This window comes from Gastrolobium bilobum, unplaced genomic scaffold (assembly GCF_033153095.1).
Source record: "Gastrolobium bilobum isolate Gb01-03AN ecotype WA unplaced genomic scaffold, APGP_CSIRO_Gbil_v1 utg18327, whole genome shotgun sequence".
NCBI lineage: Eukaryota > Viridiplantae > Streptophyta > Magnoliopsida > Fabales > Fabaceae > Gastrolobium > Gastrolobium bilobum.
In genome coordinates this window covers 23,548-49,663 of record NW_026896684.1, presented here as the reverse complement: position 1 = coordinate 49,663, position 26,116 = coordinate 23,548, and the positions used below count along the sequence as shown (strand labels likewise).

The 26,116-nt window shown below is 33.2% G+C and overlaps 1 pseudogene; it reads right to left on the bottom strand.

Annotated features, from left to right (window-relative positions):
- Positions 1-21,051: 21,051 nt before the first annotated feature.
- LOC133301431 (prefoldin subunit 3-like) lies at positions 21,052-25,696 on the bottom strand (annotated as a pseudogene).
- Between the last annotated feature and the right edge of the window lie 420 nt (positions 25,697-26,116).

Sequence of the window (26,116 nt, the reverse complement as noted above, 5' to 3'; positions counted from 1 at the left end):
GGGGGTGTTGCTCCTAGGGGTGAAACTGGGTCGGGCCGGCCTACAAGGGCCTTCTGCTCGGCCTACGTCAAGCCAAACCTGACCTAATATATTTCGTAAAATAGGTCGGGTTTGGGCCTTGAAAAAGCTTGTTTAATAAATAGGTCGTAGGCCCACTTTGACAATGCCTGACCTATAAGCCTACAGGCCAACCTATATTGTATTATTTATTTTAAATAAAATAAAATAGAATAAGTATGCCTTGAAAAAAAATAAAAGATATAAATTTAATCAATTGCAATTATTTATAACTCAATTATATTCGATTATATTTTAATAGAAATCAGACTTTATTTCTTATGTAGGAGGAACCAATATCTCAGCATGTTAGATTATGTATATGAATATATTAAAAAAAAATTGGGAGAGGCTATACTTACTATAAGCATCATGATGTGTTTGTTGGATTCATGTAGTTATTCTAATTTACATAATATGGATTTGTTTGTTGGATCTTATGAAATATATGTTATTTAGTTTAAGCATTTTGCTTTTAAAAGTGACTTAAATGCAGATTGTGATGAGTTTTGTTGTGATTCATGATTCTGTTTGAACGTTGAAATTATGATTTTTGGTTTAGCAACAGAATTTGAGTATTTTGTGAAGTTGATTCATTAACAGGCTAATGGGCTAGGCCAGACCATTTGTTTTTTTATAAATGGGTCAAGTCAGGCTAACAGGTAAACTCATACTAGGCTTGGGCCAGACTAAATTGAATTTTTTTGACACATGCTTGGACTTTTCGGGGCAAAGCTTGACCCTGCACAGCCCCCTTTCACCCTAGCTGCTCCCACACCCCGCTAAAAAGAGTTGTTATCTGAATGTGAAATATGACTACCCAACATAAAAAATATGAGAAGACTCAACAAATCCTTAAAGGAAGAAATTAAGTAAGGAAATTTAGGTATGAAAGGAGATAATCAAATCGAGGAAAGTAAAAGATTCATTAAAGAATTCCTTGAAATTTATAAGTTAGATAATTGAAATTTAGATAATCATTTTATGTAAGTTAATAACATTTTCTAAATTTAACTCAAAATTTACCTCAATTTGTAATATATATGATGAAATCAACTAATTGGAAAAAAAAAATTCTAGTCCTCATGATTCAGGGTCAGGGCTTGATTACTCGAAATTAAAACTCTCGGCCTTAATTTTTTATCACTGTAGCTTCATTCCGGTGCTCTCAAGTAGAATCGATAATAATAAATAGCAAAGCACATAGTGACATGAGAAATTTTCATTAATTGTTTGACCAATTCAATGAACGTATATTAAAACATAGAAAAAATAATTAAAATAAAGCAGCATTCCAGTGAAAAGGGTTCTTCGTGCAGACAACGCTTACGTTTCAAGGTCAAAAACCAACCAGCAGTAGCAGAGAGAAAAACCTTCTAGAAAGGTTACTTTAATTGCAAAGTACTCAAAACCGAACCAAAAATAAAGTTAAAGGGCAAAAAAAAATTAACAAGTAAGATGTGCCAAGTGAGTGGGTGTTTATATGGCATGATGAATTTAATAATTCATATCCAATTCAATTTAAAAATTATGTTAAATTAGATCCAGATCAATTATCATTAGATTATTTTTTATATTAATAAATTTTTAACCCTAGTTCTAAATTCCTTCACACAGTTATAATTTTTACATCTTCATTGATTTCTTTATCCAGAATATCATGACAAAGTTATATAATAAATATAATAAAAGATATTAAATAAGGGTGTCAGGAAGAATAAGAAAGGGAATAAGCTATTTTCATTTTTCACATCTTCAATGATTTCTTTATCCAGAAATAATGACAAATTTATATAATAAATATTATTAAAAACATTTATGCTAATTTAGACATTAAATAAGGATGTCAAAATGAATAAGAAAGGGAAGAAATTATTCTACATATATCTTCATTGATTTCTTTATGCAAAATATAATGACAAAACTATATAATAAATATAAAAAAAGGTGTCACATTGAATAAAAAAGAGAAGAAGCTATTTTTACATATTTAATAGTTTCTTATCCAAAACATAATTAAAAACAATTAATAATAATTTGGACACTGAATAAAGGTATCAGGATGAACCAAAAAGAGAATATTCAATGTCTAAATTAATAATGAGAAAGAAAACTAATAATTATTTTTTCCGTCTTGTGACACTTTATTTAATATCTAAACCATTATTAAACGTGATTAATTATAATTATTATATAAATTTTTCATTTATAATAGATAAAAAATTAATTAACATAATATATGAAAAAATTTAATATTAATAAAATATAATATAATGTTTGAAAATAATTAATAAGCGTTGATAAAAAGTAAAGAAAAATTAGGATTGAATTATTTGTTAAATAAAAAAACTACATCAAATCCTGACTTTCTATCTTGCCAAGCCAAGCTTTGCTTTTGCTGGCATCAATTCCACGTCATCCTTTCCTCACCATTAAAAGTCAGCAGCAACTTATTTTTTACCGTAATTCTGGAGAAAAGTTAACGTGCACCCGGTGCATTTTTATTGGGTGTTTCATTTTCCAAAATTAGAAATTTGTTATGACATTTTTATCCCTATTATTTTACTTATTTCCTTCCATGTCCTAATTCTTTTCTATTTTTGAAAAAAGGTGCACTACACCCGGACTGTATTAACTTTTCTCGTAATTCTGAGAGTTTTTGTTTTTCAGCATCACGAAACGGGGCTCAAACGAGAGATTCATAAATGCTTTTAATGCGCCCTTGAGTTAGGTGGATTATTACTTTATTTAATTTTTTTATAATAAAATTGAAGTATTTCGTATTTAATGATATATAATTGAAAAAATACTTTATTGCACAATGCGAAAGTTTCAACATCTTTTGAGTAACAATACTATATGTTTAATTAAATTAAAATATATTTTAGTGCCGTGAATTTCATTTGAAAAATACTTTATCATATTTTTTCCCGAGCATGTTATTTTTTACAACTTTAACAGAAATTGACAAGAGTACCCCTAAAACACTGAAAAGTCATGAATGGCCATCATTGATCATTGGACATCGGACACATTTTTAAGTTTGTTTTTTATGTACAAAAATAGTTCTGAGCTAAATTTTTTAATTATTTCGATTGTTAATTTCTAAATAAAATAAAGAAAAAATATTTATCTTTTTAAATGATACAACTTATATTTTTTCACTCTCACAAAGAGGTGGGACCCACACCTTTTTTTTTTTTGTCAACTCTCTCTTACTTTTTCTATCTCTTTCTCTCTCTTAAAATGACACAACTTTACATCCTTTAAAATGACACACACTTTTCACATAAAATAAACTAATTTAAAGGCGTAAAATTTTATATTTTTGCGAGAAGGCAAGGTCACTTCAGCATGTTAAGATGTGGAGCCCAAAGGCCATAGACAGACCCACTTCCAATGCTAGTGCACGTGGAGTCATCTGGCAGCGTGTAGGTCCTCCATGTTGCATCCGACGGCTGGCTTTCACTGAAAAAGCACTTGAAAGCACATGCACTTTACGCGGTTTTGGTATATTCTATGATTACTTCTAACACACGCTCTTCCCAAGCTACATCCTATGATAACCAACGGTTGCTTGTTAAGCCTATGTTCTTTTGCTTTACAATCCAATTGCCTTCTTGCTCATTTTCACCCTCATATCATATCATATCGTTGTACTTTTCTCCTTATGCTTGAACTTCCCTCTCTTTTTCGGATAATTATATTTTTATATAAGTTTTGAATGATTTTTATGCCCACAAGCTTTTGCTATTATCTTTTTTTTTTTTTTTTTTTGTGTTACTAAGCTAGCAATCACTATTTTTTAATCATAGTGATGACTAACAGTGGCAAATTTGATCCTAACTAACAAGAGAAATGCTAAGTGAATCAACAGCACCACTGGATCAAACTTGGTATTTGTTTTAGACCTGAACGGGTCTATTTGGACTTCTTCATTAGACCGCTCGTTAAGTTTTGTCCATTAATTTTTCAGAGGATAATTAAAAGATTCAATTTACATTCTCCTACAACAACAAAAAAAGATTCAATTTATATCTAATTACTTTTTTCCCATTTCACACATGTCTGACTCTTAATTATAAATAAAAATTTAAGCAGTCTCACATTTTCGTGGGGCTTACGGATTATTATTTCTCATCCACCTTTAACACCTTTTTATAATTATTTTTTAATATTATCCATGGGTTCACCTCTTTGTTAATTCTCATCTTGCCTAAGGCCTTCACGATAACCATCTTTAAATTATAATTCAATGGCTCACATTTCAAAAAAATTATAACCTTTAGATATAAGTGAGATTAACGATCAAGATTGAGAGTGTAATTTACACTGGTGTAAAATTATCCTAACCATATATATATATATATATATATATATATATATATATATATATATATATATATATTACTGGCTCAATTTTTATTTTATTTTTTGAATTATTATTGCCTCACTTAATCACTGTTGTATTGAGTTACTTCACGGATTCATCACTCTCCTCACCAAGTTTAGCGATCAAATAATTTCGTATGCTCTACTACACCCCTATTGTTTTTCTGCCTCTCTTTTATATATGCAGCGTGTAGCCTCGCTGCACTGTATAGACTTGGTTAGGATAATACCAACAAGTTAATTAATTCAATTCTTGTTGAGATATATAGTCCCACATTAGTTGTATGTGCAACTAACGTGAAGTTTATAAGGCCTTGGACACTCCTACCCTGCGAGCTAGCTTTTGGGGTGATGACCTCAAGGTTCTTTGGTATCAGAGCCTCGCTCCCCCCCCCCCCTTCTCTTGTGACATAGGTTGAGCCTGTTGCATTGTTCACTCTTCAAGCCCAATGGGCTCTCCTGTGTGAGGAGACGTGTTGAGATATATAGTCCCGCATTGGTGGTACGTGCAATTAATGTGAAGACCTTGGACACTCTCACTCTTTAAGTTTGGGGTGATGACCTCAAGGTTCGAAACAATTATACTTGAAGATGCTATCCTTAACTCTGGAAGAGATGTGCTTCGGGCAATTTTTTCAAACAAAATAACACGTATCCATAACGATCGAGTAGTTACCGCGCATAGATATTATGCTGGATGATTTACTCAATATTATTTAGGCAATATAGCTCTCTTTAGAGAGGTGGTATATGTAGGCAAAATGAAGGTGATTGATATATTTGGTGTGGTCTGAGTAGGCGACATTCGATTTCCATAATCGTCGACGGTGGAGGAAAGTGACAGCACCGCAGGTTTTGGTGGCGCGTGGTTTGTTGTTTCTCTCTCTAGATCTCGTGATCTGTGTACTTCTGCAATGGTGAGGTGAGTGTCCACCACATGGGAATAACCGACATGAGATTTTAAAGTTCTGTTTGCGGTGTTTGACTGCTGTTTCTAGGAAATACCGGCCAAGATATCGCTATATGGGATATTTCCAAACACATCAAATGACTCATCCGCAAAGCCAAAGTCAACCTTTGAATATTTGTTCAGGTTCGTTCAACCACACAAAAGCATCAAGTTTTCCTTAATTATTATGGGATGGTTATTTTTCATGGGATTTACCTCTATCATTTAACACGATCACAACAATTTTTCTACACATACAATATTTTGTGGGACCCGCAATTTTTGAAGCAAAAATAAAATAAAAAAAATTTTGGCACGCAAAACGAATCTCTATAACATAACACAATCACTTTTCCTACAACATAACTCTTATAAAACCCATTTTTTATTTATAAATTCTTACAAATTATACTGTATTATACTGATAATACATTCTTAAGTAGAGTATTACTAGTCAAATATAGTATAATTTATAAATTAATAAAAAAAAAGTTTGTCAATATAATCTTATTCTATTATTATATAGGTAAAAGTGTTTGTCATTTTAAGTGACAAAACACTCTGTTCTTTTAAGAGAGAGACAGACACAGAAAAACAAATTTTATTTAAATTTTAAATTAAAAAAAAATCATCCACTTTCTCTCTCCCATTATTTCCATTTTTCTGTATCTATCTCTCTCCTAAAATGACATAACTTATGTTATTTAAAATGGCAAACATCAAACCCTATTATATATTACTTGTTGGAGTTAATTTAGAATTAATTATTTTTAGAAATAAAAAATTTCATTTTTGAAAAGTTGTATTTTTTGGGTATTAAATGGATGCGTTTTTTTTGTCCAACAAATGTATTGTTTTATTGATAAATAAGTGTTTTTTGAACTTATGTTTTCTATAAATATATAAAGAATCTGAATTTTTAAAGAAAAGTTTTTTCCTATTGCATTTGTACTTCCACTCTGTTGCGATTGGTCATATATGTGTTGACTTTGATGAGATTATTCAATATGGAACTGTTGCACAAGAATATCTATAATCTGTTATATCTTGGGAGATATTTGTCCATGAATATTGAGCAACTTAGAAAAGAAAAAATTATCTTAAGCACACAGTGTCTAACATTGGGCTCGAATTTTTCCTTGATGTATTCATATATCTTCATACAATATCCTTTAACTGTATGTTATTGTATTTTTTTAATTTTGTATGTGTATTTCATGAAATTATATGTATTGTTAAAATAATTTCTTTAATACAGACAATCCCCACTCGATGATTTTGCATAAAAATCTCAAGACAATTTGGATTATAAATAACCTGTGTTTAAAAAAAAAATTAACTGATATATTGCTTCGAAGTATGATGATGATTAAAAAAGGTTAAGCGACGGTGTTTTTTATCCGTAAGGAAATAATTGCTTTCCATATTAGCGCTTTTGTCCTGTTATATGGTTTTCATTTTGCTTTTTCACAAATTGAAGAACCCACGTGAGTATGGAATCGGACGGTGCGTTATGTGTATGTGTTGTGATTTGTATATATTCTTCATTTTACATTTTTCAAATTTATGATTCGCCATCAGCCATTTTTGTCTTTTATGGGGAGTTTTGTTTACCAAAATGCATTAATTCAGAGAAGAAAAAGCCATGATTGTTGTTTCAATTTTTATGTGTATTATATGGAATTTTGGTATTGTTGAAATAATTTTACTAACACAGGTTTTTTGTTGAATAAACGTTAAATGTGGAATTATGTGTCAGTTTAATTTTTAATGGGTTTAATTCAGCAATCAATTTAGTTTTTTAATGGGTTTAATTCAGCAAACGTTAAATGTCAGTTTTATGTTTGTAAGTTTCTGAAATTATGTGAGTTTATTGTGATGTTAAGTGTCTTTATTGTAGAGTTACAAGTTTTGTAATTTAAATCTATTGTTTGAATGAAAAAGTTACGACTTCTGCCTTAGTAAAAACTCCTTTGTTTTACTCTTCTCCTAACAAATTGGTATCAGAGCTATGGAAAGGGGGAGTGATATGGCACTACCTAAGTTGACGAAGGAGAACTATGAGAATTGGAGCATCCAGATGAAGGCTCTTCTCGGATCCCAGGACGCTTGGGAGAATGTTCAAGCAGGTTTTGTAGAACCACAGGATACTGGAGGCTATTCGGCGGCTCAAACTAAAGCGTTGAAAGAGACGCGTGCAAAAGACAAGCTGGCGTTATTCATGCTCTTCCGAGCTGTAGACGAATCCGGGTTCGAGAAGATAGCAAATTGTGAGACCTCAAAGGCAGCTTGGGACATCTTGGCAAATGTCTATAGAGGAGCTAACCGGGTTAAACAAGTCCGGCTTCAAACCCTTCGTGCCGAGTTGGAGGGAATGAAGATGAAGGACACGGAAGGAGTATCCGGGTTCGTTGCCCGGGTTCAAGGAATTGTGAACCAGTTGAAACGGAATGGAGAAGATATACCTGACACCAGAGTGGTGGAGAAAATCTTGAGATCTTTGACAGACCAGTTCGAAAACGTGGTTTGTGCGATAGAGGAGTCCAAGGATCTGTCTACACTCACCATTGACGAGTTGGCGGGTTCCCTTGAAGCGCATGAACAAAGAAAGAAGAAGAAGGAGGAAACTCTTGAGCAGGTACTTCAGACCAAAGCAACAATTAAAGATGAGAAGATGCTCTATTCTCAAAGTTTCCGAGGTAGAGGACGTGGCCGCAGTGGACGAGGTACTAGCCGTGGTGGTAGAGGTCGAGGCCGAAGTCAAGAAGTGTATGGTGATGAGGTAGGACAGTCAAATCAACAAAACTGGAGAGGACGAGGACGAGGTCGACGAGGAGGTCGGTCACATTATTCAAACATCGAGTGTCACAAATGTGGAAAGTTTGGTCACTATGCGAAAGATTGTAACTCAGACAAGTGTTACAATTGTGGCAAAGTCGGACATTTCGCAAGAGAATGCAGAGAGGAGAAAAAGGTGGAGGAGACGTCCAACCTAGCCACAGAAGGTGAGATGAAGGATGGTGTCTTGTTAATGACACACAGTGAAGGAAGTCCTGACGATGACATGGAGTAGTATCTTGACACGGGTGCGAGTAACCACATGTGCGGACATAAACACTTCTTCAAGGAGATGATAAAAGTGGAAACCGGACATGTTTCGTTCGGGGATGCCTCAAAGGTTGAGGTAAAAGGCCGATGTACGATCTGTTTCCTACAAAAGGACGGGTTAATTGGCTCAATTCGAGATGTGTACTATGTACCCGACCTAAAAAGCAATATTTTAAGCATGGGTCAACTGATGGAGAAAGGTTACTCGGTTATTATGAAAGACTGGGTATTGTATTTGAAAGATGAGCAAGGTCGGATGATAGTCCGAGTTCAAATGGGTAAGAATCGTATGTATAAACTGAATTTGAAATGTGTACAGGTTGAATGTTTACAAGCCGAGATAGAAGATAAGGCGTCACTTTGGCATCTCCGGTTTGGTCACCTACATTATGGTGGTCTAACCAAGTTGGCAGAGAAAAAGATGGTGGACGGGTTACCTGACATAAACTTTGAAGGAAAGTTTTGTGAGAGTTGTGTACTTGGAAAGCATGCCAGGACCACGTTTCAGAAGATGGCAAGATTCCGGGCTAAGCAACCTCTGGAACTAATACATACCGACTTGTGTGGACCCATCAATCCGGGTTCCTTCAGCGGTAAGAAGTATTTTATTTCCTTTATTGATGATTTCTCACGGAAAACTTGGGTTTACTTTCTGAAGGAGAAGTCCGAGGTGTTTGATGTGTTCAAGAAGTTCAAGGTGATGATTGAGAAAGCAACAGGAAGCTATATCAAATCGGTGCGGTCTGACAGAGGTGGGGAATATACCTCAACAGCGTTTATGTCGTTTTGTGAGGAACAGGGGATAAGGAGGTTTCTAACAGCACCATACTCACCACAACAGAATGGCGTGGCTGAAAGGAAGAACTGGACTATTCTTGACATGGTTCGGTCAATGCTGAAGAACAAAAGGATGCCGAAGGAGTTTTGGGCGGAAGCTGTGCAGTGTGCTGTGTATGTGCAGAACCGATGTCCACATTCAAGCTTGGATGACAAAACACCCCAGGAAGCATGGAGCGGTCAAAAGCCTTCAGTGGCTCATCTCAGAGTTTTTGGTAGTGTGGCCTATGCACACATACCGGACCAGCTCAGAACCAAGCTCGACGATAAAAGCAAGAAATATGTTTTTATTGGATATGATGAAAAAACAAAGGGGTATAAGCTGTTTGACCCCGTCAACAAGAAAGTCATAGTGAGCAGAGATGTAAAGCTCAATGAAGCAAATGAGTGGGACTGGAGCAATTCATCTGAGATAAACTTTGAAGACGGAATCACAACACAAATTATCAACCCGGCAAGTCCTGAAGCTTCTGATGATGAAGACGAGGTACGACAACTCAGGATGCGGAGCATACAAGACATATATGAGTCAACAAGTGAGGTACATTTTGTTTGTCTTCTTGCAGATTCTGAAAATATAAGCTTTGAAGAAGCCATCCGAGATAAGAAATGGCAAGACGCCATGGATGAGGAGATAGAAGCCATTGACCGAAATAACACATGGGAGTTAGCCGAGCTACCAAAAGGAAGTCGGCCCATTGGAGTGAAGTGGGTGTTCAAGAAGAAGATGAATGCTCAAGGGGAGATAGAACGATATAAAGCTCGGCTAGTTGCAAAAGGTTATAAGCAGAAGGCTGGAATTGACTATGACAAGGTGTTTGCCCCTGTTACAAGGATGGAGACAATTCGGCTACTCATCTCACAGGCTGCTCAATACAGATGGCCAATACATCAAATGGATGTAAAGTCGGCATTCCTGAATGGTGTTCTTGAAGAAGAAGTTTATGTGGAACAACCGTCGGGCTACATGAAGGCAGGAGAAGAGAAGAAGGTGCTGAGATTGAAGAAAGCACTTTACGGGTTGAAGCAAGCACCACGAGCATGGAATGCTCGTATTGACAAATATTTCAAGGAGAATGGACTTGAACAATGTCCATATGAATATGCTGTTCATGTCAAGAAAAATGGAAGAGACTTGTTAATTGTGGCTCTTTATGTTGACGACCTCATTTTTATGGGAAACAATGCCAAGATGATACAAGAGTTCAAGAGCACAATGACAAGAGAGTTCGAAATGACAGATCTCGGTTTTATGAAGTTCTTTCTCGATTTTGAAGTAAAACAAAATGAGAAGGGAATCTTCATGTCACAGGAGGCTTATGCAAAAAAGATTTTGAAAAAGTACAAGATGGAAGATTGCAACCCGGTTTCAACACCAATGGAACCCGGTTCAAAACTTTCTAAGTTTGATGGAGGAGACAGTGTTGATGCAAGCAAGTACAGAAGTTTGGTGGGAAGCCTACGCTATCTCACATCCACGAGGCCGGATATCTCGTTGAGTGTCGGCATAGTAAGTCGGTTCATGGAGGAGCCAAGATACACACATTGGAAGGCGGTAAAGAGAATTCTGAGGTATGTTCAAGGTACAGTTTCACACGGGTTACACTACTCGAGCTCGGCAAAATACAAGTTGGTTGGATATTCTGATAGTGATTGGTGTGGAGACGTAGATGATCGAAAGAGCACGACTGGTTATGTGTTTTTCATGGGCAACACGACATTCACTTGGATTTCGAAGAAGCAACCTATTGTGACACTGTCGACATGTGAAGCTGAATATGTAGCTGCATCTTGGTGTGTTTGTCATGCAATGTGGCTCAGGAATTTGCTAAGCAAGTTGGAGGAAAAACAAGTAGGCCAAACTGTGATCCGAATTGACAATAAGTCGGCTATAGAGCTAGCCAAGAACCTGGTAAATCATGAAAGAAGCAAGCATATTGACGTCCGATTTCACTTCATCCGGGATCAAGTAAAGGAAGGAAATGTGGGGCTAACACACGTGACCAGTCAAGAGCAAGTCGCGGATATCTTCACGAAACCGCTACCGACGGTACTCCTTGACAACTACAAGAAATTGATCGGCATGAAGGATGCAGAAGCATTTAGGTTTACGGGGGAGTTTTGTTGAATAAACGTTAAATGTGGAATTATGTGTCAGTTTAATTTTTAATGGGTTTAATTCAGCAATCAATTTAGTTTTTTAATGGGTTTAATTTAGCAAACGTTAAATGTCAGTTTTATGTTTTTAAGTTTATGAAATTACGTGAGTTTATTGTGATGTTAAGTGTCTTTATTGTAGAGTTACAAGTTTTGTAATTTAAATCTATTGTTTGAATGAAAAAGTTACGACTTCTGCCTTAGTAAAAACTCATTTGTTTTACTCTTCTCCTAACAAGGTTATCCCTTCTCAATAATATTAACATCATTTGGATAACACTATTAACATGGTGATTATCCTTCACTATGGGTTTCTAGTATGAGTAGTTGTCTACAGTAAGTTTAAACATATTACCATCATGCATTACGTATCATCTATCTCTGACCTCACAGAACTCTTGATCGAAGAGCTTTTACCATTGTCTCAAATCCCTACAGTTTCCAACCCGGCTTCTATATCAAATAATTCGGCCTTCTTCAAGTTGTTTTACGAAAGCATTGATGAACAAACAATATAAACGAAAATAAATAGAGATAAAGAAATCAGAGAACACCAAAACTCTTAACATGAAAAAACTCTTCGATATAAGGAGTAAAAATCATGGGACAAAGTCTAGAAAACTTCCACTATAAAAAATAGGATTACACAAAGTATTCACCTTTCCTCAATAACCATAAGACTTCATCCTCTAGAAAGAAGGGTTAGATAAGTGTCTCAAATAAGCGTTTCTCTTTATAAAGGAGATAGGGTATTCTTCTTCTTCAGCAATGACGTTGGATTTCTTCTTCGGAGGATCTTCGTCTCTGGCTTGCGCGTTCTCTTGTGCGTTTCTCTTTCTTCAGGTTTGCCTCTTTCTCTCTCTCTCTCTCTATGCTTTGACAACTCAACATCTAAACATCTATTATTATAAACGAGAGATTATGACACATATTAATTGAATTAGGTCCATCATGGGTTACGGACCCAACAACAGCGATAAGAGTAATATACTAGTAGGTCTTTTATAATTTTCACAAACAAATTATAAACTTCTGATATTGCAGTGATAAACACTTCTATATAAAGTATGCTATTTCTAGTTACTAAAAAAAAGTATGCTATTTCTATTTTTTCCCCAACTTTTTAACTTATGTGGATGAAATCTGGAATCTAGCTAGGACAACATTTTAATTATGCATGGTAGCTTTGTCACTTTTAACCACTTGACCAGCCAATGAACTATTTAATGGGCATGAAACAAAAATATTGGGAAATTGCGAGCAGAAATTCTTAATATCAATTATGCAATGTGCCCATATAACACCAAACTTCATATTCTCAATCTTAATTCAGACGGCACGATCGATCGCCGCTTCCAACTACCATCTTTCAATTGAAACTGCCATCTTTATTCTATATACCGACCATTATATTTTAACTGCAGAGAATTTATTAGTCTCTCTTGTTTTGTTATTATAGTAAACATTGGAGAATATTGATGGTTTAGGTTCATGGATTCTCCTCTCATTCATTTAACTTGCCTATAGAAACATTGGCAATTCATTGAACAACATATATTCCCAATTGAATATTTGTGCGCAGCAAATGTGAAAGCAAATTGATTAATCTACCTATGATTCGAATATATATATTTTTTAGAATGATTTTTAAAAGATATTAACCAAACCCATTTGAGTTTTTAATAATAAAAAGATACGTTCTAGATGTGTGTCACCATCTACGATTTCCATACTAGATTAATATTTATCGTCATCCACTATAGGTTCATGTAACGCCAACGGTACTTGTGAACAAATTTTTTAAGCTTTTGTTTAGTCGAAAATTTCCAAAAGCACATACTTCTTATTCCCTTCCCTTCGAAATATTTCCAATAGAAAATAGGTGGCTTGTTTTTTAATCTAAAATTTTATTCTTTTAGATGCTCGCAAGATCTTCCATGGTTTAATTATTGTTTTTCTCCTGTACCAAAAAAAAAAAATTATTGTTTTTCTAAAAACTTTAGTTCTGAATATAGCTCATTCTCATCTTGAACTTGTCCTGTTTGTAGCTGTAGTCTATAGGTCTGGATAGTCAACCCAACAACTTTTGACCAAAGCAATAGCAAAAAATTAATTAATATAAAATTTGTTGGATTAATTTTAAGAACTATTTAAAAATATTAGTCATTGTTCTTACAGCAGCAGCATAAAAAATGTCATCTTGCAAGACAACCTTAGTGTAGTTTCTTTCAAAAATACCACTTTTTTAGTTTTCTTCTCCGGCTGTTGTTGCCTTGAACATATTAGCAACATTTATTACCCAATATAAAAGGCTTGTTATCTCTTGCTTAAACAAAGTTTATTATAAAGCTTCAAGCTTCACCCAATTAAATAATTAAACAAGAACAGTGTTAAAATTAGACGCACGTACATGTTATTTTAGATGGGGGCATCGTCTTTGAATTGATTTGGTGCTCTCTACTTAATTACAAGATTGCAAACTCTTGAATTCTTTCAATCACATTTTATGGTTTATCTAAAATGGAAATTAATTGCTGGTGAGATTGACACTCTTGGTTCAATCTTTCGTCTATATTAATTGTGACTTAAGTTCAATTCTCATATTTTCCTTTTTAATAGGCGATATAATAATCACTTCCTAAATTTTTATCGAGGTTGATGATTTTTCCTGATCTTATAAATAAAAAATGTGATGATAACTAGCTCCTGACCGATAGAAGGATTGAAAATAATGGTGGTTTATTTTGGTATTGTTTTTATGTTAATATCTCTAAAGAACATTGCCAACACTTGAGTTTTGACTCCTCCAATTAATTATATTGAATTTTAATTCATTAAATGTTAGAATTTAATTTCATTTTGGAAGCCCAGGTCTTTACTAAGGAATGCAGATTAGATTTTCCGCATCTATCGGATGAATCTGTTTCAGATAGTAATCAAACTTATTTTTATTTTATTGTATTAAATATGATTTTCTTAAGTGATTGAGGAATCTAGTTTTTATAAAAACATTATGATCAACATAAAAAATATATAAACCAATCCATGAAAGAGATTGTTGATCTATCATATCATAGCCTAAAGCATCTTAATACAATACCAAAATAAAAAATAGTAAAAATATAAATTGGTGAAGTCAAATATATTCATTATTTATATATAAGAAAGAAAAATGTTTGTCTTTCTAAAGAATATAATTTTGTGTCATTTTATATCCTAATCATTGATTTTTTTTAATCAACAGTTATAATTTATTGGGTCAAACAGTTATAATTAATTACTAATTCATAATAGATTATAACTATTGATTAACGAAAATCAACGATTAGGATCTAAAATGACATAAAGTTATATCTTTTAAAAGAACAAATATTTTTTTCATATAAGAAATGTTTTAAATATTTCAAAAAAAAATTGTTCATATTAATGAAACTCATTTTTTTAATATTATTCATTTAATTTTTTGAAAAATGAAGTGAAGCTAGTCTAGTTAGTCAAACAAGTGGTTTTTTTTTAAAAAAAAACAAAAACAAATTTACTAACCCAAACCAAATTAATCTCTTAAAGATCGAGTTGTTTTGGTTTGGATTACCATATAAAAATAAAAATAAATTCTATATTTTTATAAAGGATTTAATGTTTCTATAGTGAATGTAGATAAGTTATATATCTACATTTACTCTTAAAACGACTTTGTTTTGGGTTAAAAAATTAAAAAAATTATAATGAGAAAGACTATTATAACCGTGAAATAAATTATAATCACAAAAATACATTGATTTCCACCTCAAAACGACATCATTTTGGACTCAATTAGATAATTTATCTACATTCATTGTAAAAAAATAAACACTTTTATAAATTTCTGGTGTGAACATGTCGAGTTCATTTCACGTCAATGTCTCACACAAATACAAATACACTAAATAAAAATATGACACAAATAAAATATTATGTTAAAATGTTTAACACAAACATGTCCCATGAATTTCATAGATTGACATGACATAAATAATTCCCTAACTTTTAAAAAGCTTATTATACGGGTTGACATGATATAACATGCCACAAATTATCTATTTGTCATTATAATTTTCACCAATGTTATGTTAACACATCACGGTACAACACAAATATAATATATAAGAAGATTAATGTTTCATATTTGCATGTTCATGCATAATTTGATATAATTTTTTTAGTTTTCTTTTTTGCCATCATGAACACAACACGAGCGTAAACATAGGTTAATTAGAACATAAAATTTTTACATTGTATCTGTATCATGTCAGCTGATCATATGGAAAGTTGCCACTCTTATTTACTACTCATCCTATCCATAATAGTAAAAAGGAATTATAAGAATTATTATTATATTTCACTAACATTTGTCTGGATTTTTTTTTTTTTTTGGAAGTAAAATCGGGATTCTTTTATAATTTAACTCTACTCCAATAATTTCTATATCTAAAATATAATGATAAAGTCAAATAATAAACATAACTAAATACATTTACAATGATTTTGGTATTAAGTGATGGTTTCAAAAACAATAAAAAATAATCAAGAAAATAAAAAACTTAATTATTAAAGTCTAAAATTCTCGTATTTAAAAGTTTAGAAATATATTTTAAAAAGATTGTTTGAGTGAGAAATTTGATTATCCAAATAAAAATCATACATAAAAAATATGTGTTTATAATTAATAACTGTTTCAAATATAACATGAAAGAAATTAATTATTCTCACTAATCCAAACATATTTAAATATTAGTTCAAATTAACGAGTTCATAAGTAAAAAAAGAACCCCTTCAATAGTGAAGAATTTGAGTGGGTTGTATTATATATATATATATATAAAAAAAACCTTTTATTAAAATCCTAGGAAATGGTCCTAAAACACAGCAGAGTAAATTTGTACTCAAACCCAAAGCAGTAACGCGTTGACAGAATGCTTCTCGATTTTCTAGAAAATAAGAAAACGGTAGCGATGATTGCGGCGCCTCTCGATTGGAATATTTTCAATTTCCCTCTCCATATCTCTCTTTTCTTGTAGCTTACAAAATAAATAGTATTTTATCTTTTCGTCAGTTTTTTTAATAATAATTTCTTACATGAGGTAGGGGTATGCTATTATTATTTATATAAAATTGGCCAATAATTTAAGGAATCGTTTCAAACTTTCAATTATTTTTAATATATGTATCTGTTTAGGTTTCGGACCGTGCTTGAGGAATGGGATGTTCGGCACACATGGGAAGTCAAAGTCAACATTTTTATATGCACTTTATATTAATATTAGTGTTAAGTAATGATTTTAATAATGCATTTACACAGTACTTATCTTTTTAATATAGAGTAGAGACTGGTACGTTAAGTTAAATTAATTGAAAGGTGGGAAGGAGGTAAAAACGCGTAGAGCAGAAAGAGACAAACAGTGGCGCTTTAATTGGGAGCAGTAAGGACAAATCAGCATCGTGTTGCGTGCACGTCTCAACATAAATTAGGGATTCCATTTGCGCTTTTTGTAGCTATATATGATATTGCTATTTGGAAAATCAATGACCGATGCTACTACACCAACACGTACCACGTAAAAGTCCATATGGCTCCTCAATCCAAATTTCTAAGAAATCATTTCACACAACTCCACCGGACCTTTCTCTTAAGCTCCACACGAAAATCAAGTGTTTTTTTTTCCTCCCTAGCTAGTATGTTTGGTTTTGATTATTTTTGGGAGAAAAAGTTGTTTTTAATATGTTTATCATTAGTTATTCATACAAGATAAACTCATCTTAACATATATTAAATTTTTATAACGAAGGGTCTATGTGTGTAGCTAGAGAGAGAGAGAGAGAGATGGGTTTATTAAATAAACAATCGTTGTGTTATCAAAAAAAAAAAAAAAAAAAAATCGTTGAGTTAGAATGAACAAATTATAATTTGATCCTATTTGAAATATTATATAAAAGGTGCGAATATATACATAATTACATTATTGACTTTTAGAAAGTAAAATAAATAGCAAGTAAATTAAAATATTTGACAAAAATTTGGTTTGATAAGTTTAAAAGAAAGGAAGTATACATTTTTTTTTGTTGGTTTATATTATAGAGGCTGAATGCTGGATAGTCTATGGCCTTTTGTATATTCAATCTGTCCCTTTCTAATATATTTTAAACTTAACTACCGACATATATATATATATATATATATATATATATATATATATATATATGAAATAATCAGGGTTGAATTATTAATAGAGACCTCGAGACTAAAATAGCTTCAATAACCTAGCAGTGGTTCTAGTGGCCTGGTGTGATATCATTGCTACTGAATGTGCATGCATATTTCACTGAGCTTTATTTGGTATCTTTTTTGCATTATTAATTGTTAAATACTGTATTGAATTTTATTTCATAATTATATAAAATTGGTCAATAATTAATGAATCTTAAATTATTTATTTATTAAATATATCAAACTTCTTTTTTATGAGGTGGAAAATAGAAATTATTAATTAATATCACGTTTATAGATTCTTCAAAACATTACGAATAAACAAATACTGGTATATGGAAGATTACTTTATACTCCACTGTCGTTGCGTATAATCAGTTAATGTTCGGTGTGTTCCTATCAGTATTTAAAAAGTTACCTGATAATATTATTGTTGATTACAACATAAAAAAGATTCCAGCGATTTCTTTTTTATATTAAAAAATGGATATTGTGTCACTTCGTGCCTCAATTATTTGCAAGATATAGATGGGTACTTATTTATACCATAAATATGTGGATGTTGTTAATCTCAACGTTTTGGATTAATTAAATTTCCTGAGTGATATCTTAACGTGGATATATGTGAACCAGAATATACCGTTATATTGGTAAGGTATGTATGAGGGTATTTTTTTTTTTAAGGGTGAGTGGGTAGGGTTTTAGTGAGGACTCTTTTAATCTGAACAGATTAATGTGTGTTTTAGAATACGCCACGCTCAATGGATTGTGCACCTCAATCAATTTCAGTAATAGAAATCAAAGTGACATAATTATGAAGTATGTCAGTGTTGATCACCTTTTAGATATGAAGGATTTATCCATCAAAATTAGATTTCCACTTGGTGTAAAAATTTGAGACACATACATACGCATATACATGCATAAATATCTCAAACTAACCCATCTTTACCTAATTTGGAATCTTTATTAACCTCTTTGTTTATTTTATTTTTGTTCAATACTTGATAACCCATACTTGATGACCCACTATTATTAGTAGTACTTGCTACCCCGATTTAACTATATATACTAGGCTTCTTTTGGTTGACTCAACCTTAAACCTTCAGAGAAGAAAGCAAACACCTTTATCCTTACTGAGAAGGGCGAACAGCACAATTTCAAGAACATAATGTATGGGATATCGTGAAAAGGCCCTAAAAATTAGTGGAAATTGATGCTGAGAAGGGGAAATCTGTTTTACATGTTGGAGGGTGACTTTTTGGCAAGGGTGTCAAACGAAACATTGGACCATCGTTTAGGCAATAAATGGGCCAAGTCCCGTCCCGTCCAATAACTCAATAAGGTCAACAACCATACCAATACCTTGGATGGTTCTTCGACAAAGATATAACTGACTCGTCGTTAAATATTTTAAGGTACAAGAACCCTACCAACCAAAAGCTCTAGATAATGTCTTAGTTTATAATGTGGCAAATATTGGTCCACGGGGGCCTTTTCAACTTTGTCGTCCCATAATAACAACAAAAAACCTGATAAAATATTGATACAAGAGATAGCTTCAAGCTATAAAAGCAAGCCACTAAAAATCTAGGGTAGACTTCTTCACGGTTTATAGGTAAAGAAAATTGGACCGGCACTAACTTTTAAACCACCAACTTTCAACCTATCTAGTCTCGACAGAACTCCAAGTGTAACTTCAGTGCCTTGAAGGAGGGTATGCTGATATCCAAACAAGCCTTTAAAATATAATAATAATAATAATAAAATCAGCAATAAAAAAAGGTTATTAATTAACCAATAAATGTCATCTTTAAAAAGTCAATAATGAAAAATTAACGACAACTGAAAATCAACTAAATATATAAATATGACATATATATATTGGTATACCAACCTTAATTTTCTCTTTGAGACGAGTTACCCTCGAGTATCCCCACAAACTTTGAGTCGGTTATAAGATTAATCTCGAGTCAGGACTTAGTCATATTTAAAGCTCATCGTCCTTTCCCAAAGATACATTCGGTAGGAATCGAACTAGATTCTATTCTCACTCTACTCAGCATGTGTTATCAAGTGAGCTGCATTCATTGGGTAAAAACATGACAAATTAGTTATCAAGATTTGAGCAATTAGCTTTTGAAATTGAATTACACCAAATTCATTCTCAAGTCTAATATAGTGTGGAGCGTCTAAATCTTAATATTAGGCCACCTACGTATGTAAGGCCACTTTTCATATCCAGTCTTGGCCGTGAGTAGGGATGTCTTGCCATCCTACAATTGTTGAGTATATGAGCAAGAATTTAACTTCTGTAAAAGTAAAATGTAGAGTTGAAACCATTGATTGAAAAATTAAACGCTAAAATTATGATAAAATATATGGAATGTATACTAAACTATGAAGTTGTTAAAATCTGATATCTTAGTTATAACTCTACACTTTACCCCGTAAATTGCACTCGTCACTTACAAGAGCCAAATCCTATGGCAAAAGTACTCATAATAAGTAAAACCAAGCCCATCCTCAATTTTATTATTAATAATAATAATAATAATAATAATAATAGTGACTCCTACAAGAAGGTTCTTGACTGAAATTAGAGGGGCAAGCGGCTCTCCTAATAAAATTCTCAGGCATTGCTGCAGATATGCAGAGAAAGTTCTTTTCTATTTGTGACTGAAAGAAAAGAAAAAAAAAAAGGAAAGGGCAAAAGAAAGAACGAACGAACGAAAAGAAACCTGATCCTATTTGAAAGGTCGACTATGCTTTTGACTTTAGACACTCGACCGTATTTATGAGTCCCCATGTGAAGAGTCTACGCCCATAAAATTAATTAGCCTGCTAACCGCATAATATTCAACCACATGTCATGCCAGAACACAAGAAGGAATCCTGTTTTGGCACATGAATGACAGTGCCACTTTACCAAACTTATATACCATTCAAACAGTAAATAAATAAATAAAAGGAGCTTTAAGACTAAGATCCTGGATTACTCTATTTTCTATTAATTCGTTTATTTACAGAAGTATATTATTATACCAGTTGACTAGATCATTTATGGATAATCTCATTCCTGATGGGGGTAACATAACATTGGGTAGACATTGATTATGACGTCTTGTTCCTTCATTATGCATGGTTTTACCAGCTGATTTCATTCACAAAAGCTTCTGTGGGGCCCTTTTGATTACCCCGGTGGTCCAGATTTTGAATTCAAACAACAGCTTGCTCAGACGATTAACCTTAACACCAACATTATAAAATTAAACAAGTAACTAAATTGCAAAACATAATAGGCAAAATGATTTCTGCAGCTGCTGTACCTACAGCAAGCAAGGATCCGCATCCGAATCCTAGGGTACGGCAACGGATCCTGAGTTTTTTTTTTTTTAAAAGCCGTGGGGTCCACTTTTCTGTGTCAACTGTAGATAACACTATCTACGGCTGCTGCAGAAATGTTAAGCCCAACATAATATACCCATATGATCATAAAACATGCCCATGGACCTGCATGTGGTATTTTTACAAACGTTATAGAGACCAGTAAATTAATCAACGGTTCCTATCCTTGACAGATTCTACTGTAGTGAAACCAGAATTAGGAAAAAGAAGCAACTCGGCAATCCATCTACATTAGAAAGTGAACTGAGGTTAGAATCATACTCTCAACTGAAAATGTATAAATGCCAAAACTTTAGATCTAGGTGTGAATAAATTTTGTTTGCTAGTCTTGAGCAGTCGTGGCACCAGCTTCTCTAATTCTCCGTTGATGAACTTCCCAGTTCACGCGAGCAATTGTAACCTGATCAAATATATTAAAAAGATCAAGAACTATAACTAATTAATGTCAAGAAGAATATTGAGACTTAGGTGATATACTTTAGTAACATATGCACACACACAAAAAAGGTGCGATTGGTAGAACTGAAAATGAGGGTTGAAAATGACGGAATGTGAATCATTGTGTGCTTGCTTAAAAGAATAAAAAGGAATCAATGGAAGTCTGTCACTGTGTAATGCTTAGCTCATTCCTTTCCAATGTGGGATTTTTTTATCACTCTCACTTGAATTCCGAACACATTGCTTCTTCCTTAGTAATTTTTTCATTTTCATATAGAAAGATGAAAGTAATATAAAATGCAATATTAAAATCTATTCCTCTCCTTTCAATTTTCACTCCCTTCTATATATCATACTCATTCACCGCCTCTTACTAAAGGTAGTAAAGGGTTTGCAATGGTTGGCCATACAATGCAAGTTCGATGCTATGAACATTTATTTACTTTTGATGAGTAGGTGTGGTGAATGCAGAGAGATATAGAGCACCTGACAGTTAGCAATCTGACCTGAGTTATTGTAACCTGTTCCCTCAAGAACTGTAGATCAGCAATAAGAACATCTAAACTGGCTTTGGCATTATCCAGGTTCTTCTGTAGAAGACAAGTAGCCTGCCTGCACCAGAAATTTACATAAAACTTGTGTAGGAAAACAATTAAAAAAGAGAGAGAAAAGAACAACAAAAATACTTAAAACTAACGAGGAAAGGACCTCTTCTAATGAATATTCCAACATAACATTTGCTTCCAGCCATAAACACAACGAGTCAGTTTCCTCTATGCCAGCTCATGAATATATTCCTTCCGACGCTTCAAAATCAGCTGTAAGTGCCCTGCATTTAAGTAGAGCAGAGCATACACCTTCCAGTTAATAACACACAGCTTCAACAATGAGTTCCATTTTATCCACAGTTAGTGTAAAACTTTTTACAATATTAATGAACAAGAAAGTACAACACCCATTATAGAGGCAGTAATTTTAATGCAGGGAATTTTCCAGTTGAAAATTAAAATGAGTATCATATCAGTTATGTTGAAAACCTTTGAATCATTTGGAGTATATCACCAGTGGGCATGATTCTTCCTAGCAAGGACAAAAAAGGAAAGCCAGTTACAAAAGTCTATCCCAAATTCCCAAATGCAAAATGTGGTAGATTTGTGCAAGAACCTAACGAGCGTGTGCATACAAAAGCAAAGTAATGCAGTGCACACCGCACAAACATGAATACTCATGCGTGAGTGTATGTATGTTGATTGTTGGGAAAGAGATTAGTCATGGTATCAATGTTATATGAGGGGTATGCACGCAAAAGCAGACTCCCAAGATATCAGTTTAAGATGATGAATAAACTATTAGGGACTAGCAATTGACAAATACTAATGAACATACAGAACTTTTTAATATGTTACCAACTCCATGACATAAAAAATATAGTCAAAAAAACATCAGTGGCAAATGTAAACAAAGGCATAAAACTAGAAAACTGAAACAAGCAGCAGTATTATAAGTCCAAAGGGAGGTAATATCTATCCTTAAATATCGATCAGAATTGACCATTGATCTCAATGACCAATAATTGGAAATTGACATGGTAAGTAATTATAAAATATCTAGAATATCCCAAAATTTCAAATTATTTAAAAATTTCAAATCAAATAAGTTGAATCTTACTCAAACCAATAAATAGAGTTGAGGTTATAGTTAAAGCTGGCCATCAACTGCTTCATGGAAGATAAGAAAAAGGCCAAGCTGAATATAATCACCTATGTGTTATCTACTAATAAGGAATAAGGATACCTCTAAACAATACTAAAATAGTGCTAGCTTATTTCCTCTCCTCCCCTCCCCCCTCCTCCTCCCTCCTCTTCCCCTTCTCTACCTCTCTCTTACCTTTTTATGTACCATTTTTTACTCAAAAGGGAGATTAGGAACCAGGAAGCCTTTAAGATATATCAACAGTATAGCAATCATTGCACACACTATGAGGGCAACTTTATATGCATGAATATTGAATAGAGTGATTCACAAAAGTTTAGCTGTCTCATAATAGCTAATCTGCCCATTCATATCTAACACATTTTCCTCATTTAAAATCCACGTATCTTTTATTCAACATTTACTATCATATACTAACGAGAACCAAACGTACCTCACCAGTAAGTACCCTTCTTAGCTTGCAACGTAGCAACAACATCAAGCACTTCTCAATATCTGTTATCTTTGCATGACAAACAAAATAAATAACATAAGTGAACATAGAGAGAAATATACAAAATGCATAACAGACAAAGTATTAGATTTTTTCAAGATTTTAAGCTTAGCATTAGCAGTTGGTAATGCAAGTAAAAATTTTACTTCTTTGGATTTAAGTTAATTATAATCCTGAAAATATGAAGCCTACACAGTTAGTAGAAGAAAATGGAGTTTGTCTCAAATTAAATAAAGTTTGAGAAATTTGGAGTCTATATTTACCAGCCTAAATACAATGCAACTCCTTTAGCTGTAATACCAACAGTATGGGTCTGGTTCCAGCCTACATATGTTTTTTGAAAAATGAAAATATGGAACCTCATAACACCAGTTCCAAAATAGTAATATTAAATTATTAATAATTATGACATGTCACAGAGCCAAGAGCTTGGTGCATGATCCTGTCAAGCAGGAGCCTAAAGTTACATTAAAATGTCAAATTCACACTTGGTCTTATAGCAGTCAATATCTTACTCACTGCTATTTATTCTAGCTTGTAACCAAATAAAATTTTTGGTTGTGTTAGCCCCTAATCGAAATTTCACCAACCATGTATAGCTAGAAAAATTAGAAAGGTCATATCATGGCGAGGTATAATCTATAGATATATTATATAAGGCAAGGAAACCTGAAGATCCCTTTGCTGAGCAAGAAGCTTCATTTCAACCAACTTGTATTGCTGATGCCTGCAGGAATAAGGGCTGGGTGATTCATAAAATCTTATGAAACAAAAGTGAAACCTCCCTGAATGCTTAACCAAAATTCACACATAGAACTTCCTTAAGTGTGAGAATGAAGTTTTAGTTACTCAAGATTCTATTCAAGGTAATAGCAACTTATGAAACCTACTTTCTTCGTAGAACTAGCAATAATAACAATGCAAGGAGTTTTGCTGTACAATTCCCGCTCATAAAACATAGAAATAAGGATTAAGTTTATTAATTCAAAATTAGTGTCATTACTATTATATCTTTGGGGAGAGGGAAGCTTTTTATAGTAACAAATTCATTTATGCCGTTTATTATATGGAAGTGTACACCTAATGACTCCCAAGAATGACAAGCTAAGCATGATAGATCCAAAGCGCTGTCTAAAATTTAATTAAAAACAACACTACGCATTAATTTCAATTAGATTGTGTGAAGTAGCTATCTCTAACTTTGCATGAAAGTCTTTACTTCACATCCTATTAGCTACATTTAGGCGTTCCCATCAATGTCTTTAGCACTATAAAATCCTTTGAACATTCCGAGTTACTACTCTGTAAGGTGTATAATAGGCATATAAAAACTTCACATGCACTTCTGCACATGCTGTTGATCTCACCTTCATTTATGTCATCTCTCCAAATCCAATGAACCACAAAAATGCTCATAAAATAAAACCGTGCTACATCTCAACCCTCGTATATGCTCTTAATATTACATCTAGGAAAATTGCCTCACTATTCTGATCCAACACCAAAATAAAGAAGAAGGAAAAAAATAAAAAAGAATTACTCAATTGAGGGATCTAGCAGCAAATAGCAGATCCTTTTAAAACCCAAAAAAATTAGCTTTTGAGAATCTTAAGTCCTCTAGTAAGTATAGCTATTAGTTGGCACTTTCACAGAAAATCAAAGCAAACCCAATCGAACCCAGTAAATGATAATGAAGAGTGTAATGATTATTGGAGAAAAAGGAGACCTTTCTTGGAGGAAAGCCAAAGCAGAGGTGACATCGAGGCCTGACTGAGTGAGATAAGTTTGAACATTCTCTACGAACTGAGCACCTGGTATCCCTCTCCGCTCCCTCACCCCATAATCTGTTCCTGACGACAACGAAGAAGAAGAAGAAGAAGAAGAAGAAGCCATTGTTGTGTTGTTTCCTCAATCGAACACTGAACTGAAGTTCTACTATGGGTTTATTTTGGGTCCGTTTCAGTGATGGGCCTAGGACTTGTTAAAAAAAAATTCAGGACCCTGCGTTGAATGGCATGCATTTGAAGCCCATGGATGATTCCTAATGGGCCTTTTGGGCCTGGCCCAATAGATCTCCACAAACTCCTATAAAATTTGTTCATATGATTATATTCTTCAATTATTTTAAATCTCAAAAACAATTTTTTTTTATATCCTAAAACGAGGTCGTTTTATCTCCGATGATATCAGAAACATTAAATTTCCAAGTTTGATTAGAGAAACAGTTGTGTGTTCAGCCTCTTAGATACAATGTATAGTTCGGGTGTCACTCAATACTAAGAAATTAAGCATTTGAACATCCATAATGGATGGTGAGTGA